This window comes from Microtus oregoni, unplaced genomic scaffold (genome assembly GCF_018167655.1).
Source record: "Microtus oregoni isolate MIOR12 unplaced genomic scaffold, Mior012 000067F_ref0000223, whole genome shotgun sequence".
NCBI lineage: Eukaryota > Metazoa > Chordata > Mammalia > Rodentia > Cricetidae > Microtus > Microtus oregoni.
In genome coordinates this window covers 105,844-125,065 of record NW_024543974.1, presented here as the reverse complement: position 1 = coordinate 125,065, position 19,222 = coordinate 105,844, and the positions used below count along the sequence as shown (strand labels likewise).

The following is a 19,222-nucleotide window of genomic DNA, read 5'->3' as shown; positions in this document are numbered from 1 at the left end:
CAAGGGACTGAACCGTGACTGCGTTCCAACTGGTGGGAATGCAGAATGCAGGGGCCATACTCCTGCCCACTCGACTGGACGGGGGGGGGGGGGTCGCCTCCATCTCCCTCCACATCCCAGCCTCGGCCTCCCCACTTTGGAAGTCAGAATCTCCAGGAGGGCAGCTCCATCCTACACCAGGAAGGAAGATTCCCTCAAAGATGGCACTGTCCGGTGTCAGGCATTTATTTGTGCCCCAAAACTCATAAAAACCTCACTCAAATCTCCAGGTTAAAGGAGAGTCAGTCATCCCATGGCTATCACGGATTGAAGCCTTGCCTTCTTCACCTCTGGGAGTGGGCTGGTCTGAACTCCAAGCACTGAAGGCTAAGCCTCCACCTGCTCTGCCGCAGCCACAGGGACTGCTCTCACTCTGCCTCCCTCGTCACTGTGTCAGAAGGCTCTGGTGGGCCTCCTGCTCCTGGTGTCTGCACTTCTTGGGTGGATCAGAAAGGGCTCCCTCTTAAGATACAATCCCATACCTTCTCCTGCACTCTCCAGGCAGTGCCTGCTCACCTGCTACCCCCCCCATGATGGCTGCTAACCATCACTGACCTTGTCATCTCTCTGTGGGAAAAGGAACAAACCAGGGGGAAACGGTCAGTGGCCAGTCTCTTGTCACCACATCCACCACCCTGCTTGCCTCCCTAAGTTCTTGTCTCGTCCCTTCCCTCCAGACTTGCTGCAGGAAGCCCTGCTACTTCTGATGCTGACACAATGGATTCCTTGAAAGCTAAGCTGCTTGACACTCACAGCGAGTTTTTTTGCACGTTTCTTGACTTCAGCTGCATCCTCGGATAACTTTCTTTTCAAAGTCTTCATCTGAAGAGAATATTCTTGATAAAGTTTCTGCCTGTGAATGATATAGCAAGGAATAGTGCCATACTCCATCCCAATAGGAAGAAAGTACATTTGAAGCACGACTGACTTGCCCTCACTAACGCTATTGGTGGAGGATGTGGAAATGGCCTCTAAACTATGCAGACAGGGAAAAGGAAGCTGACTGGATTATTTCATTTTACATCACAGCATTTGCTCCTCCCTGCTGAGAGAGAAGTACCTTCCCACGCCTTTGTGCCAGAAAGCTCAGGAAGAACTATTGTTTTACTATCATTCCACAAATATTCGTCTGTCTGACAGACACAACTTGTGGTTAGTTCTCTCTTTCTGAAGAACAGGTCCAAGGAGCATGCACATCCGCTCCCATCAGAGAATTCTGCGGTGGCCTACCTGCTTGCTCTTCCTCACGCTGTGCCAGTGTGGATCTCGGTACAGTAGCACAGTGAACACTGCTCCTGATAGCTATAAGGCTTTGGAGGCATGGGATTTTCATTTCTATGGCACCGAACAGAGGCTCGACCGACTGTGGGATGAATGCTTTGAGGATTTCAAGCTCCAGGTGCCCAGCACGTTCACGTGATGCATACTGTTCCACTGACTCAACAGCAATGTGTCAAAACGGTCATCATAGCCGGGCGGTGGTGGCGCACACCTTTAATCCCAGCACTTGGGAGGCAGAGGCAGGTGGATCTCTGAGTTTGAGACCAGCCTGGTCTACAAGAGCTAGTTCCAGGACAGGCTCCAAAAAAAAACCACAGAGAAACTCTGTCTCGAAAAAACCAACCAAACAAACAAACAAAAAAAAAAACAACAACAAAAATAAAAAACGGTCATCGTAATTCATGGCTAGGAAACGCAGCTGACTTCGGTGATGATGTGAGGCTATAACATGACTAAAGAAGTCTACCCTATACAGAAATGCCAAGCCGAACACGTTCTCCTACTGAGCTTCTGGCCCGTGGGGGTCACGGCTATTCCTCAACCTCTAGCTATCGTGCTTACTAACCAAATGTCAAAGCGTCCGGGATAACAGCACCAAGAAGCAACAACCGTACCTTTGCTCGCCCTGGATTTTTAGAATATCCTCAAATTTCAGCTCCAAGGTTTCAGAAGACTCCATGATGATCGCTGTGAATCTTTCGCTGTTGCCCTGAAGAAAGTTCTTATTGGGTTCTGTATCGAAACACATTCTTGAAACCATTACTGTAAAGTTCCGCCAGCTTTAGTTTTCTACTTAGAAAACCACTTGCTATTAATAGAGGGAAACAATCTGTCAATGGCAAGAATATCTGCCTCCTTTCTTTCAGTCAAGAATTTCAGTGGTTATGACCTTGAGGTGAGATTGGAGAGCTGGACTTCAGTGTCTATATCTTACAGACAAAACACAGTGAAGGGAACTTAGCAAAACTGGCAAGAAAGGGTTTCAAATCGCTGTGCAATTTCCTCATGGGGCATCATTAAAAGGTAAAATTCAATCAATGTACATATTTATGCTCCAGTTCAAGGACACATTCTGAGGGACTGTTGGGCCGCTTTGTGCAAAACACAACAGTAGTCCGTTTACAAAGATCTCCAAAGGCTCCGAGATTATTGCACAGTCAGATGAAAATACTGTAACTATTGTAGCCATTGGAGCTTTTAGGCAAATTTGACAGGGTAGACACCCTGAATATTCTAACGGGGGAACCACACTGATCGATAAGTCTGTGGTACTGGGGATGGAACCCAGAGCCTTAAGCATAGAAGGCGAGTGCTCTCCCACTCAGCTACCTCCCTATCCTGATTCCTGAAGTTTCCAGAATCGATTCTCTGTCAGAAACCTCTACAGAGCTCCTAGAACGTTCTCGGATTGCAATGTTTTTTTTAACTGTTTGTGTGACTGACTTCTGACAGAGACATTTAAAGCAGGACTCAGTCTGCGCATACAATGGTCCCAGTGCTGACTTCAGCTCCCCACTGCATGTACCATTCTTTACACACTAAACAGTGGTCAGGTATTTAAGGGAGGCTGGCCACCACCCCTACTCACACACACGCAACACACACGCACATACGCACAAACACACAGGGAGAGAGAGTGAGAGAGAGAGAGAAAGAGAGAGAGAGAGGAGACAGAGAGCTGGACTGAAATACAAACAAGTAAAGTAATATGTGGTATTTTGTTTGGATTGTTTTTAGAGACAGGATTTCTCTGTGTAGCTTTGGTGCCTGTCATGGAACTAGCTCTTGTAGACCAGGCTGGCCTCGAATTCACCGAGATCTGCCTCCCTCTGCCTCCCAAGTGCTGGAATTAAAGGCATGTGCCACCACCGGCTGGCTTCAAATGTGATATTAGAAACAGACATATCACTTGTGCGAATCAAAACCTTGAAGACAGATAATTACATCTAATTTTCAAAGATCCCACTGTTAGTAAATAACAGCATCCACACCACAGGTGCCATGTTCTCAATATTGGCAATTAACGTGAAGTAGAGAGTTGGTAATCTAATAAATACTATTTGACACTGTTTGAGAACAAGGCAGTAAACACACTCTCTTGTCTGCCAAGCGATACCTCCCTCGCCTTGCACTTCTTTGGTTGAAACAATTTTCTCAAATTCCTGATATCTCCTAGAATGTACCTTCAAATTCTTCAAATAAATTCTGTATTTTCTTCCTGCAAAGAAATTACCTTTTTACTTCGATGTACATAAAAGGTCATTCTTGTAGTGAGTGGAAGAAGTGGAGGGTGCCACACAGCCTACATACAATTCACATTTCAAGAACAGGCCACCTTATTCCTGTCAGACAGGCTCTATGACAGGATCCGTACTTTGTTGGAGGCATGAGATTTTCATTCCTTACCACATTGAACATCTGATCTACTGTAGGATGCTGCTTTGAGATCCTTCAGCTCAATGCACCCAAGTACATCCACGTGGTGCATGCGCCTTAGTTGCTACATTTACTTACTTACTTACTATCTCCGTTTATTCTGTCAGTCTGGCAATCAGCAAGGACCCGGAATATCCCCCAGGTTCTGCCATGCCTCAGCCCTCACTTCTGGGCTTAAAGGCTGGGTGTGGCCACGCATGGCTTTATCTGTGGGTGCTGAGGGCCTGAACTCAGGCTCCTGTGTTTGCACCTTAAGCACTCTTCCACTGAGCCCTCTCTCCAGCCAGACTTTTCTAAATTTATTTCGTGAAAACATGAAAACGTATCACCTGGCCTCTTGCCCTTCTGTTCCAGAGGAAGTACCGTCCTCACCACTGACATCAATGACTTCTCTTCCTGGTGTTTTAAAACGAAAGAGGAAAACTATTTTGAAACAAAGTGTGCTGTTCTCATCATCCCCCACGGAAAGCAGTGTCATTATAGTGTTTCTAGATTCCATAGCCAGCATCTGTTCCTTACACTTTTTCAATAGTCATCCGTGAAATCATGAACACACACACATACATGTCACATATACATCACACACAGAGACACAGACATACAGATACACAGACACACACATACATATCACATATACATCACACACAGACACACAGACACACAGAGACACAGAGATACACACAACACACACACCACTTTAGGCTTGACTCTCAGACCAGTTGGTCCAGGCACCTGTACAGGCCTTCCAGAGAGTCACTGTGACCCATGTGCTCCCGGAGAGGCATGTTGACTAGGCATGTGGCAGGTTTCCTGTGTGGCAGAAATTTCAGGTGGGGGAACCTAAAGGCCCCAAGAAGCTTGAACAAGAGTTATTAGCATCTGAAACCTCCTGCTATTCCAATAAAAGTTCATGCACATAATCCACTCAGTGCTCCACCCACCAAGAGATTTTAGGATGTCCCCCGGGGTGGACACAGCCCTACAGGGCCCTTCTGTTTTTGGTGTTGTTGTTTGATTTTTTTTTAACCTTGGGTGATGAAATCTGGGGTCTTGGTGTCATGCAATGTGATATGCATGAGCCTTGGATGTGTGCCAGCACTGTCAGGAACTTTCCCACCCACCAAGAGATTTTAGGATGTCCCCTGTGGTGGACACAGCCATATGGCAGCCCATCTTGTTTCTTCAAACCTGGAGTGATTGAATCGGGGTTCCGGGTGTCATCTGACATGAGAATCAGACCTGCCTCGGATGCGTTTCAGAACTCTCAGGGGCTTTCCCACCCACCAAAAGACTTTAGGACGTTAACCAGGTGGACAGAGCCCTACAAGGCCTATCTGGCTTGTTGTTGTTGTTGTTATTGTTTCTGGTTTTGTTTTTTACCTGGGGTGACTGCATCTGGGTTCTTGGTGTCATCCCACGTGGGATTCGGATCCAGCCTTGGACACGTGCCAGCACTCTCACGGGCTTTCTTCTCCCCGCTTGACATGGCTAGAATCTTCTTGGGCTAGACAGGACTCCGGCCACTACAGATACCAGGAGGAATTACAGGATGGCAATGGGAACAGGGACTTGGACTCCACAGGATGTGGCCAGATGCCCTGGCTCTTGTACTGCAGCAAGGAGAAGGCAAGAGGATGTCACCACAGTTCAGTTCTGCACCATATCTCTATCTGAACGTGGAGCTCTCAGACCCACTACCTCTCAAGATTGGTCCTCTGCTGTGTTCCCGACCCTTGGGTAGGAAAATCCTGGGCACTGCCGGTGTAGGAGGGTCATCTGTCTATGTGTTACTTTCTTTGGTTAATAAAGAAACTGCCTTGGCCTTTTGATCGGCCAGCCCTTAGGTGGGTGGAGTAGACAGAACAGAATGCTGGGAGAAAGAAAGCAGAGTCAGGCAGATGCCATGAAGCTCCGGCCCGAGATGGACGTAGGTTAGAATCTTCCCGGTAAGCCACCACCTCGTAGTGCTACACAGATTATTAGAAATGGGTTAATCAAGAAGTGAGAATGAGCCAATAAGAGGCTGGAACTAATGGGACAGGCTGTGTTTAAATGAATACGATTTGTGTGTTGTTATTTCGGGTGTAAAGCTAGCCATGCGGGAGCCGGGCGGGAGGAAAAGCAGGCCAGCTTGCCTCATCACTACACACTGCCTCCCGCCTGCCAAACAAGGCACCAAATGCCCGTGTCTGGTTGGGAACGCCAACGCATTGAGGGCCTACTCAGTCACCTGGGCCACGTCTCCCAGCTCATAAGCTGTCCCACTCAGCCTGCCCAATCCCTGTAGCCCTCTTGACCCCTCCCCAACCTTGCACTCTGGGGCCTTGCTCAGTCCCATTTAGAAGCAAAGCTCCTGAGATCACCCCACAGGTTTCCCTCGGTCCTGCCTCTTTGAGATCCCACTGTCCTGGTGCATGAGCTAAGTAAGGTTCCTCTCGGATCCCTATCACAACTGGGGAGACTCATAACAGAGTTACTCAATGGCAAATCATCCATGCAGGTATTCTCCCACCCTGGGAGCCTCCTTCTCCTCAGCGAGTGGCTGTGCCTATCTAGGCCCCACCTCCCAATGCACATCTCTCTGACGGGCTGCAAAGGCATACACGGCCAGGATTAAGTGGCCTGAAATGGCACTTGTGAGATCTGGATGCAGAAGTTGCCCAGACGTTGGATGCAGAAGGGGCCCAGTCCTGCCCCACCCCCTGCAGACAGGCATTTCTGTCGAGGCAAGGCCCTTGGGTGCATGTCAGTGGGCCCCAGATGTCCCTTGAGGACTCCAGCTGGACACAAGGAGGAAAACATGGACAGTCACTACTTCCCCTTCTGTACCTCACTGCCACACCCAGCTCTCTTCAAACCTGCCACCCTCAGAACCCCTTCCTCTACTGCCTTCAGCGTCCTATTTCACTACCAGGCAAAAGTGGGTCTTTCAAACTTCACCTCACAGATAAACCTGCGCCCTTCCTCCTCAAGATCCCGCTCTCCTCCCCCAAAGGGCTGTGCATCCCTGCTGACCTGGGCTCGCGATCGAGTCTGCTATTTACCCTGTCCACTCACCTCGGTGACCACACTTGAGAATGCCCCTCTGAGAGGCTCCTTTCCCGCCCCTGTCAGACAGAGGCCCCACCTCTGGCACTCCTGAGGCTGCCTGCAGGCCCTCGCACAGGTGTGACGCTGTCCATCAGTCGCCCATTCCCGACTCGGGCCCTACAGTTGCCTATGTGCTTGATTAAAGTGCCCAGAGTTCCCTTTCAGACCGGTGAGCCTGTCGAACTCTTGCCAGTGGAAGCATCGCAGGAGGACCCAGTTGTCCTGTCAGGACCCACAGACCCCAGGAAGGAAAGGAACACAAAACAGCAGATGTGGAGAGTCCCTACCGCCTCTCTCAGGCCCCTGACTCTGCCCCACCCAGTGTTCTAGGGCTCAGCTGCCTTCATCACCTCTTTTCATTCTTGCCTCTGGTGCCTCTTGCAGCTTGAAGTGGAAGTGAGGCTCCCAAAGTCACCTCACAGGCCACCCTGACCCCTCTCGCTCTGTGGTCCCTCTGTCCTGCGTCAAGAGCTTTCGTCTTCCTGATCCCTCTAAACCACCCCAGGAGCACTGGCACGGTACCCCGAAACCCCCAAAACAAAGAAACAAAAAACCCCGCCACTCACCTACGTGCCTCGGCTCCGCTAGACAGCTTCCCTCCACTCAGAGGTTGGCCACGTTTAGTCTGGCCCCACCTCGCAATATAACACTCTCTGATTGGCTGGCCTGATACCCCTTGTCGCACGCGCAGGGGCGGGCCAACATGATGCGCATGCGCCAAGGGGTTCAGCACGCCTAGCTTGACCAGTCACGCCCTCCCCTTGAGGCATGGCCCACGGCCTCATTTCATTGGGCCGTGGTCACAGCCAGTTAAGCCCATCTTCCTGTGTATGTGTCTGTCTCTGATTGGATGCCACCGGAAGGGGCGTATATGTGCCATGGGGGCCAGTGGGTCCCATGGGCTGCTCTCGGGACATGAAACATAAGCACTTACAGGGAGAGGTCAGGCGAGACTCCAGGGCTGGGCTGATCTATCAGTCAGAGACAGGCGTTTACCCTGGGGCACAGCAGTTGAGCATGCCTGAGAGGTCCACTGTGCTTTTCTCTCCAAATGGTGCTCTGATTGCTGATGGCCCGTGGCTGTATCTCAGAGGTCTCAGGTGTTCATCCTGCCCCCGAATAGTACACAGGGGCCAGCTGTTGGATACCGCACGTCCCTCCTCTAACACCCTGTCCGGCTAAGACCTCCCAGGCCCTCTATTTCTCAAACCTCGCCTCTGATGCTCCAGAGGTGTCTAGTCCAGTTCGAGGCTAAGGCCAGACACAGGCACATCACATCACAGGCCCTCTTGAGCAAGCCTCCCCGGGATCCCCACCATCCAACCCCAGGGGCTGTGGTTCAAGCATTACTTGCCTAAAACCTCGCCAGAAGATGCCCTTTCACCCAGTTATTCACTAGGTGATCCTAACCCAACCACACCTTCGAGAGCTTCCTTCCCTTCAGAAACCAGCCACAGATAGTTAGTCCCAGCCTTTCCGATGGACATGCACCCCTTTTTGGCTGGAAGGGCGTGCTCACACGCGAGGCAGTACAGCATGGTCTGATGAGTACGGTGGCCTATCCAGGCTTGCATGCATGCCTGACGGATGGCCATCAGGCACGTCTCACGATGCACACTCTGCTCCCCAAGGGCTGTAGAGGAAGGTAGTCTCTGATTGCCACGGCTGGAGCCTCACCGTGGAGTCCCTTAATGGTCAGTCACCTTCACCACCCTGATCCAACAGAGTAACCTCAGATGCTTATTTCTATTTTTATAGACATGAGGGTCTCATGCAGATAAAGGCCACCTTCCAGAGGATACAGTTAGGTTTGCTGACATAGCACCCATGCGTGGGACCGAACCTTTGTAGTAGGAAGGGGGCCGCTAGTTCTTCCTGCCTAGACCCAAAACAATCACACAGAAACTGTATTAATTAAATCACTGCTTGGCCCATTAGCTCTAGCTTCTTATTGGCTGACTCTTACATCTCGATTTAACCCATTTGTATTAATCTGTGTATTGCCATGTGGCTGTGGCTTATCAGGTAAAGTTCCCAGCTTCTGTCTCTGGTGGTGGCTCCATGGTATCTTTTTGACTCCACCCTTCTTTCTCCCAGCATTCAGTTCAGTTTTCCCCACCTAGCTAAGTTCTGCCCTGCCATAGGTCCAAAGCAGTTTCTTTATTCATTAATGGTAATCACAGCACACAGAGGGGACTCCCACACCAGCCCTTCAGGTCTTCTATCAGGCTGTCTTAGTTAGGGCTTCTATTGCTGTGATACAATCCATAACCAAGGCAACAACAGAGAGGAAAGAGTTTATTAGGGGTTTATGCTTCCAGAGTGGTAGGGTCCATAATGGCAGGGAATGCAGGTGGCACACAGGGCACCTCCCGCTGGAAGCTGGAGCTGAGGGCTCCCATCTCAAACTGCAACCCAGGAAGTCAAGTGAAAAAGGAGGCTTTTGAAACCTGAAGGCCACCCCCCCCTTACACACACCCCAGCGACATACTTCCTTCCCTCAGCAAGGCCTCATCTCCTTAGCCTCTCCAAACAGCCACCAGCCACCATTGGATTTTAGAGAGGAAGGAAACTAAAGGCAGGAAGGAGACCAAAGTCTGGCATCAACAGGTAAGCCTGACTCTGTTTAACCCAAGGACAGGGACTCTCCACCGGATCTATCAATCCCTGCTAAGTCACAATGTAAAGAACCTGGTCTGGGTGACCAGTTTGGGGACGACAATCTATTTCCTCTACCCCTCTGCCGGCCAGCCAACATTGAAAGTAGGCCATTCAACAGAGCAAAATGTTACCCACTTACGCTACTTCACAGTCATGCTAGCTATTGTTGTTCGCGGTGTCCTGCATGTCCTGCCAGTGTGCAAGGGTTAAATCCAAAGGAGCAGAGCAAGTCGTTCCCATGTTGTTGGTTATGCTAGTTCCGGGTCTGGGAAGATAGGGAAATATCCCACAAAGGAAGCGAACGAGAACAATCACAAGACAAATTAAGACGACCAGACTCCCAAGGCTTCCTGGAATTCCGGGGGAAGACCATCCTTCCTCCAAGGTGGGATATGCCCAAAGACACTCCAAGTCAAAGGTATAAATTCCACAGGTGGCTCCCTATCCTCTCCCTCCCCAATTCTGTCCAGAAGCTTCTGAAAGCGAACAGTCAGACCTCAGGTAGAATCTCTCAGGGGTCCCTCCTGGACCCTAACCCAGTCTACGGATCGAGACAAAAGGGTGCGATATTCAATAAGCGTATCATTACACAAATGAAGTATGGACATACGTATGTCCTTGGTTGGCCGGTTCCTATCTGTCCTTGGGGTATGTAGATGAAGCATACTTTGGACATATTTTTAATTGGCCAGTTCTAGGCTATCCTAAGGCAATGCTCTCCCATGTGCTACTGTCTCCTACTAGATGGCCCTTGTCACATATGAAATGTTTTAGCCTAGCCTAAACAGCGTGGTGGGAAGCAATTAGATCAGTCTGACCGGTTTTTCATTTCTCTCATTACCCGCAAAACCTCAGCACAGCATCCCCCAATATCCGATCACCCACCTAGCCATTATCACCCCAGTGCCTTTCTCCTCAGAAAGAGGACATATGGAACCAGTCCCTCTCCTCCCCAAGATTGCATCTCTATGATTGGCTGGGAGAGGGTGTTCCAGCAGGTGGGGCCTAGCACATGCCCACGTGAGTGGCGGGCTTAGCAGGCATAAAGGTGAGCACAGCAAGCTCATGCGTGAGCCATGCCCGAGAGATGCCTCAGAGGCGTGCCTGCATGAGGCAGACCAGGAGAATGTGTGCTCACGAGGGAGGCTGTCCAGCACATAGATGCATGCATGAAGCAGGGACCAACAGGGCCCATGTATTAGATTCGAGGAGGCTTTCCAGGGCGTGTCCCCCCATAAGGGCCCTTATCGTGAGGCTTGATTCATGGCTGCAATGCCTTCAGCCGCATTAGGGCTATGGTAGTCAGAAGGGGATGCACCTCCATAGTCTCAGATATTTCAATTCTTGTTCCCGAGTTGGTGTTGCTTTTGGGGAGGCTCAGGAAGGGTGGCCTTGTGGGCAGAGGTGTGTCACTGGAGGTGGGCTTTGAGAGTGTAAAGCAGTGGTTCTCAACCTTCCTAATGCTGCAACCCTTTAATACAGTCCCTCGTGTTGTGGTGACCCCAACCAAAACGTCGTTTTCATTGCTACTGCATAACTCTAATTTTGCTACTGTTATGAACAGAAATGGAAATATCTACATTTTCCGATGGCCTCGGGCGACCCCTGTGAGAGGATCATTTGACACCCCACCCCCGAGGGTCTGCAGCCCTCAGGTTGCAATCCATGGGTTTTAGGACTCTCAAAAGGTGCCATGTCGAGTTTGCTCTCTCTAGTCCTGGCACCAACGTGGATGGCTGAAGGGACTCTGGCTAGCTTGAAATTGGTGTGCATGGCTCTGGCAGGCTTTGCCCTTCTCTCCCATTCCCTCTGCCTTGCTGAAGACTGTTAGATGACATTCCTAAAGCTAGCCACCAAGGTCCATTCACTCATGTGGTCACTTCCTCTTCCTGAGGTTGACTACCAAAGTCCAGCAATCAGAAGCCCCCTTTGCTTCACCTAATGAACATGGCCAATTAAACTTAAACCCCTCATCCTAACACACGCATAAGAGAGAATCCGGTATAAGTCAGGGCTGTCTAGGTGAATAGAACCAATAGAGAAATGTACACACACACAGACACAGACATACACACAGACACACACACAGACACACACACACATTCACGGGGTGGCTGGAATTCTTTGAATGCCTTACCCAATTGGGTGCTGGATTGTCCACAAATGGCTTTCTGCATGCCAGACAGTGGGATAATTCAGTATCAGCTAAACTGACAAGCTGGAAGCCTCGGCTCAAGGAGAACAAATGATGTAGCTGCAATCCAGGCCTGGAAGCTCCCTGGACTGTAGCTGCTGTGCATCTCCATTAGATGGCTGGAGGCTCTGGAGTCTTGTGGCCATGAGTGATGGTGACGGTACTACATGCTCTTGCTCAGGAAGGATGGAGTTAGGCTGCCCTGGCAGGCTTTCTCTTCTTTAATTCTGCCTGGGCTCCCAGACTACTGCATGGAAAATCCACACCCAGGGAGAGACCTTCCCCTGTTACTCTCCTGGGAAATCCGTCCTCTCTGACAATGGTTCTAGAACAGACACACCAGAAGTGAGCTTCCCTAATTCTACTCTAGACGTCTGTCAGTCCAGCCACGCTGACAACATAAACCAACAAAGACACGCTGCCTTGTAGTTAGAGGAGACATTGAAAAGCTCAAGGAAGTATCCTGGGTGGCCATCAACGAATACGGCATGAAGAAAATGCTGTGTTACATACAGAATACAGTATTTAACACATACATGACATGGCACATTCGCATGAGGGACAAGCAAAGGAAAGCCTGTCATCCACAGGCAAATGGATGCAACGGGACATCACAGAGCAGCAAGAGAGCCACGCCAAGTGTCACATGTTCCCTTTTATCTCATAATGAAAACCAACCAACCAAACAAACAAACACAATGAAACCCAGGGAGCAGAAAGTAGGATAGGCCAGGCTGTGAAGAGGTTTGTGAGTTGTAGCATCTGAGAGCAGGGAGAAGGTAGCAGTATGGCGAGGCTGCACACCATCCATGCACATGTGTACGTGGGATAAAATGGCACCGCAGATGTCATTCATTTCTAACACTAATGTTACTGACCATAAAATTAAAGATGGGCAAGGATCATGGCTCAGTGGGTTAGGTTTTCCCATGCAAGCATGAGAACCTGAGTTCAGATCACCAGCGCCCACGGAAAATCCAGGCACAGCAATACACCTAAACCCTAGAGCCAGCATGTCTGGTGTGGAGGACAGAGTGCTGGATCCATCCGCAAAGCTCTCTGGCCACTCCGCCTGACAAAATCAGTGAGTTTCATGTTCACTGAGAGACTGTGTCTTAAAAGATAAGGTAAATCTGCAGCCAACTAAGCTGCACGGGAGGTCCCCTTTCTCAGCGGGGCCCGCTGTGCAACGGTTGCCAGCAGCTTCTCACTGGGGCCTGGTGTGCAATGCTTGCCAACAGCACACTTGTTCGGATGACCTCACCCTGTTGCCTGTATGGGCTCCCCGAAGGGACCTTGGAGACAATCTTCTGAAGGCTCTTCGAGCTCTGACCTCAATGTCGCCTCCAATCTAGGCCCCAGACAGGTATTCGCTGTGCCCTAGGGAAGCCTCAGGTCACCACGGCCAGGGGTCTCACTGTCCAGGCCATCACGTCCACCTGAATCATGCCTCAGAATAAGGAACATCAGATGGAGGCCCTACGTAAAGCCAAGTTCAAGCTCTCCGTGCTGCCAGAGGCAAGTGGTGTTATTAAGCCCCTTCCTCCCACTTTCTTGCCCTGGTCCTCCTCACTGAGTTCTTCTTTGTCTGTCTCTCTCAAAGAGGTGAGGCTTCACTAAACTGAATGTAGATTGATCTGAGGGACACAGTCGCTGAGAAGTGACTCGTTCCTGATGGCCGAGGGGTCAGCTGCATCACCAATCCTGGTCCCACGGGCATTGGCGGGCCCCGCACTCCTCGGGGCTTCTACTGTGGTGCTACCCTCTACCCTACTAAATCATGTTCAGTAATAAATATCACATCCTGTCTGGGAAAAGAGGGGTTACAGATGATACGCAGTGTCAGCCTTTGCCCTACACAGTCACACACACGGCAGGGGTGAGGGTGAAACACAAGAGGAGAAAGGGAATACTAGGGAGGGAGAGGAGGGATGGAGGGAGGGAAGAGGGATGGAGGGATGGAGGGATGTATGTGGTAGTAAAGTCAATGGGCTAGTAAGATGGCTGAACAGGCACATTCCACCAGGCCTGATGAGTTGGTTCCAATCTCCAGGTCCGACAACTTCAGGACTCACTCCCAAGGTCTATCCTCTGTCCTATCTGTGTACGTGTGCGTGTGCGTGCACACACACACACGTAACATTTTTGTAAAAAAGAAAAAAATCCATCAGGTTGGCCTTCAAAGGAAGACTAGAATTCACCATGAAAATTTGGGACAAAGAGTGGTAGGCAGAGCCACAGGACGGGAAGGACAGGAGAATGTGATCCTCCTTCCTCTCTCCCCTCCCAGAAGGCTTTTGTTCTCCATCATAGATTCATTTCTGTAATCTACACAAAGAATAGGCTTAGCTCACAAACTCCGGGTAAAAGGTCAAGCAATTTCAAGTGTGCTGAACAGGGCTGGAGAGATGGCTCCATGGTTGAGAGCTCCAGCTGTGGTTCCAGAAGACTGGGATTCAGCTAGCCACCGCCGACTGTGGGTAGCTCACAACCCCCTGTAACTCAAGCCCTAGGGGAACTGAGCCTAAAGTCTGACCTTCCTGGTACCGACACACACTGGGAATATGCTCGCAAAGACTCAACAAGGAAGATAAATGTCAAATGTACTGAACACAGATTCTCGGGATTCCTTCAAAAGATACAGCACAGGACAAGAGTAAGAGAATGACACAAGAGTCAGACAAACACACACGCACGCACACGCAGAACTACGTGAGTAAAATTAAACTCTAAAGAGAACACTAGAAAATGCTCGTGGAAACACCCACCGAAAATACTGAAACTGTAAGTGCCTATGCACACACTCACAGATAAAATATTTTTGACCAAAGGGAAGGGCAGGGATCTTCCAGCCAGTGTTGAATAATGCCAGAAATGAGTCTGGATGCCTTTGGGAAAAGCCAGAGCCCCACTGCAAGCTCTAAGCCAACACGTGAAGATCTGGCTCTGCCTCGGGAACCGTGTTAACAGTCTAGCGCATCTGAGCACGAAACTACAGAGTTGTGCTCTACTGAACGTCTGAGTGAGCAGGTGGGGCTGGTTTTCCATTTGCAATGCAGTTGGCTCTGTGACCTCATGAATGGATGAAAGCAAGCACGGAAAGGCGGATCCCACCGTTATTTATTTCTTCCTGAAATAAGCAAGGTAACATTCACTTTGGGCAGGTGACAGAGAACCAAAGCAGCCTGTCGTAGAATCAAATGACATTGGCTTCCTGAATGTAACTGGCCCTGCTGGGGAGAATGTCAGGGTCAGGAGGGTCCACACTTAAATGTTGCTACTCACAGAACTGTTGGGGTTCACTTCATGGTCAACAGAGTCTCAGTCTTATTTCTAACCGACAAAGTAAAGAGAAAGGAGCTGCACTGACTACTACTAACACCCTCTGGGCACGGATATTGCTCCCTGTGCCTCCTCCAGGTGAGCTTCAGAAGGTTTCTTCACAGCTGTAAGGACCAGGGACTGAAGGTACGTTTCAACTACCGACACATCCTGCTCTTGCTGTGGGAAAACGGAGAGTTAGGGGATCATTGTTCCATCTCTGCCCTTAGGAAGCCATTCCGAGGCACACAGCATCACAGACCCACGACTTACACTTTCCATGATAACTCTGTCCTGCGCCTTGGAGATTTGTTTCTTCACTTCACTTTCTTCGCCACCAATGAGAGTTTTGCCATGTTCATGCAAGTCCTTGGCTTTCTGAAACAAACAAACGAACAAATCTCCACTCGAGTCTGGCTTGACACCTCACCTCATGTAATTTTAAAAGAACCGACTTTGCATAGCCAAAGGATGCTTGTTAGGAATTCAGAGTAAGAACAGTGGCTACTTCAGCACATCTAAAGAGTTACTCCACTTCAGGAAACCTTCCAGTCCCCCATTTTAAGGTGGTATCATAGTGGGACAAGAAGAGCAAAGGGACTTATCTGGAAAATGGGTGGAGATATGTTAAAGGCCTCACGTGGGGCAGACCTGGGAGGCCAGGCATGGGCCCACATTGGAGACTCCCCAAGGATTCCCACACTGGACACCCCCAAGGCTGCCCAGAGGAAGGAGCCATTTGCCATGCCCATAGAATGTGATTTTCAACGAAGAACACACAGTGTGCAATCCCACGACCCTTCGGTCTAAGGAAAGCTCAAGCCAGGACTCAAATCCCTCTGTTCTCTCAAAGGACACTGCAGGGGTGGACACAGAGGAGAAAGAAGTGTGTCGCCCTCTGTCCAGAAAAGGGCAAAACGCCGGTCCAGTCCCTGCCCTATTCCCAGGGTCCAGAGCAGCTTAGGAACAGATGACCTGCACACTAGCTGAACACAGGTATGGAAGGGGAGCTTGCTGGGCTGGCGGCTGAAGAGGACACAGATGGCGACTGCAAGCAGTAGAAACATTAGGGAAGACAGCGCACATGGTGCTTTCTGGGCACAAAACAGAAGCAAAGCATGGGTAGGGAATGGGAGTCACTTCAGGAGAAGCTGGTACTCTGGGAGGGAAGACGGGGAGACAGAAGCAAGCAGCCAGTGAAGCTTTCAAGAAGGTGTGGGTGGTGTGTGTGTGTGTGTGTGTGTGTGTGTGTATGTTAGAGGGTGTTGTGCGGAGGACACAGGAAACAGAGAGAACAAAGCAAGAAGGCCACGGGGAAATCTGGGAGAGGGAAAGGCCGTGTTTCAGGACAACAGTCTCTCAGAGGCAGAACTGAGGACTAGGAAAGGAGGGAAGCCTGGGTGGAGAAGCAGAGGGAGAGCGAGAAGAGCGAGCACAGGGCAGAAGGGACCACCTGGGAAGCCAGAGAAACCCAGTCACAAGGCTCCCTCTGAGCTACTGCTGCTGCTCACACTGAGCACCCACAGTTAGAAGGGAGCCTTTCTGGGTGGCTCTTCCAACAGGCTCCCAGGCAGTACTCAGCTGCATTAGAGCTGCATGTTCCCTTTCTTAAGCTCTTCCTAAAGGCCTAGATGTATGTAGGTGGCTCTCAAGGTCTTGAATACTAACTTATATTTCTGCGTGCATGGGGGTGCAGGAGAGTGTGCATGCACATGTGTCTGAGTATGGCGACCAGAGGTCATAACAAATTCAAAGTGATTTCCTTCACGTGTACCTGTCTGCAAGCATACGTGTGCACTCGGGAACACCTGCGCCTTCCAGAACCCCTCACCACATCAAGTTTTGAGGCAGGGTCTCTCACGAAACACGAGGCTTTACAGTTTGACTGTTCTGGTGGTCCCACAAGCCCCAGGGATCCTTTTGTCTCTACCCTCTCCACTCTGGGCTTATAGGCACATTCCTGGAGTACACGGGGGTGCTAGGAATATTCACTAGGGTACCAACAGGGGTACTCACACTTGCTCAGAGAAGACAGACCTAGCTTCTCGCCAGCATCCTGAAAACATTCAATTTACTATGACACATGGAGCACTTTAGATAGGGCATCTGAGTCGGGTCTGAGGAGAGATCTTTCACAGAGCATTTTAATGAGAGCATCAAAAAGAATTCCCATTGAAGGGCTGCTTCAATCCCTGGATATACAGAGGTCACTTAGGACCTGGAGCTTCAGCAAGGGTAGAACTGCCAGCTCGCAGTTCAAAGAGGATTAACCCTCTACCAGTTTTTTCATTTCCCACATCTCTTGGGGAGATGCTGAAACGCATGACCACCAACACTGGAGAACAATGCTAATGTCGGAAGACTATAAATGTATGAAAGAAAATAAAAGCTACCCTTGCCCATTGTGTATTTCACTGATCTGTCCAATCCAAACAGTCAGAGAAAACCAGAAGGATCCCCAGACGTGCCAATCTCCATCGCAATGTCACCGGAGGTCCATAACTCATCACTGCGATGCACTGTGATCCTCTCTAAGCAGAGCTCTCGTCACCAGCTCCTGTGCTAGAAAGCTGCCCCCAACACTGTCATCGGCTTCCCAGGTCAAACAAACCTTAGCATCGCTCCTAGGTGTGGGGAAAATTTTCCCAAGAGAGTGTGATCATGCTCTGCAAAACTAATTACTTCTCCCACAAGCTGAGAAAGGGCCAATCTGTCTTCTCCTTTTATAGACACGTGGCATGGCATAGGGGTGTGTTCTGTTGACAAGTGCAATCTACCAGACCTTCAAAAATGTGTCACGTAAATCTTTAGCGTTTCCAATCGTAGTTTCGTGATCCCCTATAGCTTTCTGTAAAATCTTCATCTGCTTCCAAGTTATAAGCTGAAACGTAGGAGAATAATGACAAAATGTCAGTACAACTGAACATCCAACCCTGCTGCCAGTCACAGAAATCGCTTCCCGTGATGTTTTGTGTGCTGACATTTCAAGAACGCGTTTGAAGACATGCCCTTCAGTGCCAAAAGCAACATAACAAGACCTGACCTGTCACAGAGGGAGATAGTCCGTCTAGCTGGTGCAAAAATACTATAAAATCGTTATTCAGTTTGAAATTAACATAAGCCCCACCTCATCTGTGGATTCCCTCCTCACTCGCCAAAATTAAGCACAAAACGTTCCTTTGTTTATTCACAAAGTATTTTGAAGACACCGAGGGCACGGACTAGCTTCCAAGGAATCCCTTCTCCCAACCCTCCCCCCCCCAAAAGTTCTTCATCAATCAGTCATTCCCCGGAGTGTGACATCATCCCATCAACTGTATTATCGACCTAATAAGAAGGGCAGGGAAGACGAATAGCAAACATACTGCAGCTCCTGTGGTCAAACATTCCACAGCAACATGTCAAAAACTGCAAGCACTCGATACACAAAGTCTAGAAAGGCGGGGATTCTTCACGGCTCTGCTTTCACCCTCCTAGGAAACTGAGGCAGGGAGGTGACTCATTTTCTGAGTTTTCATGAGGAGCAAGCAGCAGGACTATGGCTGCATGGCAATCAGTGGGGTCCGGAGAACATGCTCCTCACCGCCAGACTGGAATCTGTCTCCATCTCCCTCAGATTCCAGGCTCTGCTTCCCTACTTTTGGAAGTCAGCATCTTTGGGAGTACCGCCCTGTCCTCCATCAGGATGAAAGACTCCTCAAAGACAGCACTAGTCTGTGTCCATGAACACTTAGCTACCTCTGAACGCTAAGCCTCCACCTGCTCTGCCACAGCCACAGGCACTGCTCTCACTCTGCCTCCCTCGTCACTGTGTCAGAAGTCTACCTGGGACCGCACCCTCACCCTGTCCTGCACCTTTGGCATCTGCACTGCACGGATGGTATAGCTTTCCCTCTGAGCACCCAAGCCCATACCTTCTCCTGCGCTCTCCAAGCAGTGCCTACTCCGCCTCCCTCCTATGCTGGCTCCTAAGCCATGACCACACCACCCCTCCACAGAAAAAGAAGCAAGCTGGAGAGGACGGCCAGTCTCTCGGGGACACAAGCACCACCCTCCCTGTCTCCCGATGCTCATGTCCCGTCCTGTCCTGTCGGGTCCCTTTCCGTGGCGATATGCAGCATCAAAGCATCAAAGCCCCGCCACTTCGGAAACAGACAAGGTGGCTCTATTCCAAGCTAAGAGCGACACTCACAGCGAGGT

The 19,222-nt window shown here is 50.0% G+C and overlaps 1 pseudogene; it reads left to right on the top strand.

The window, feature by feature from the left end:
* The first annotated feature begins 12,834 nt into the window (after positions 1–12,834).
* Positions 12,835–13,009, top strand: LOC121440507 (annotated as a pseudogene).
* Positions 13,010–19,222: the final 6,213 nt, after the last annotated feature.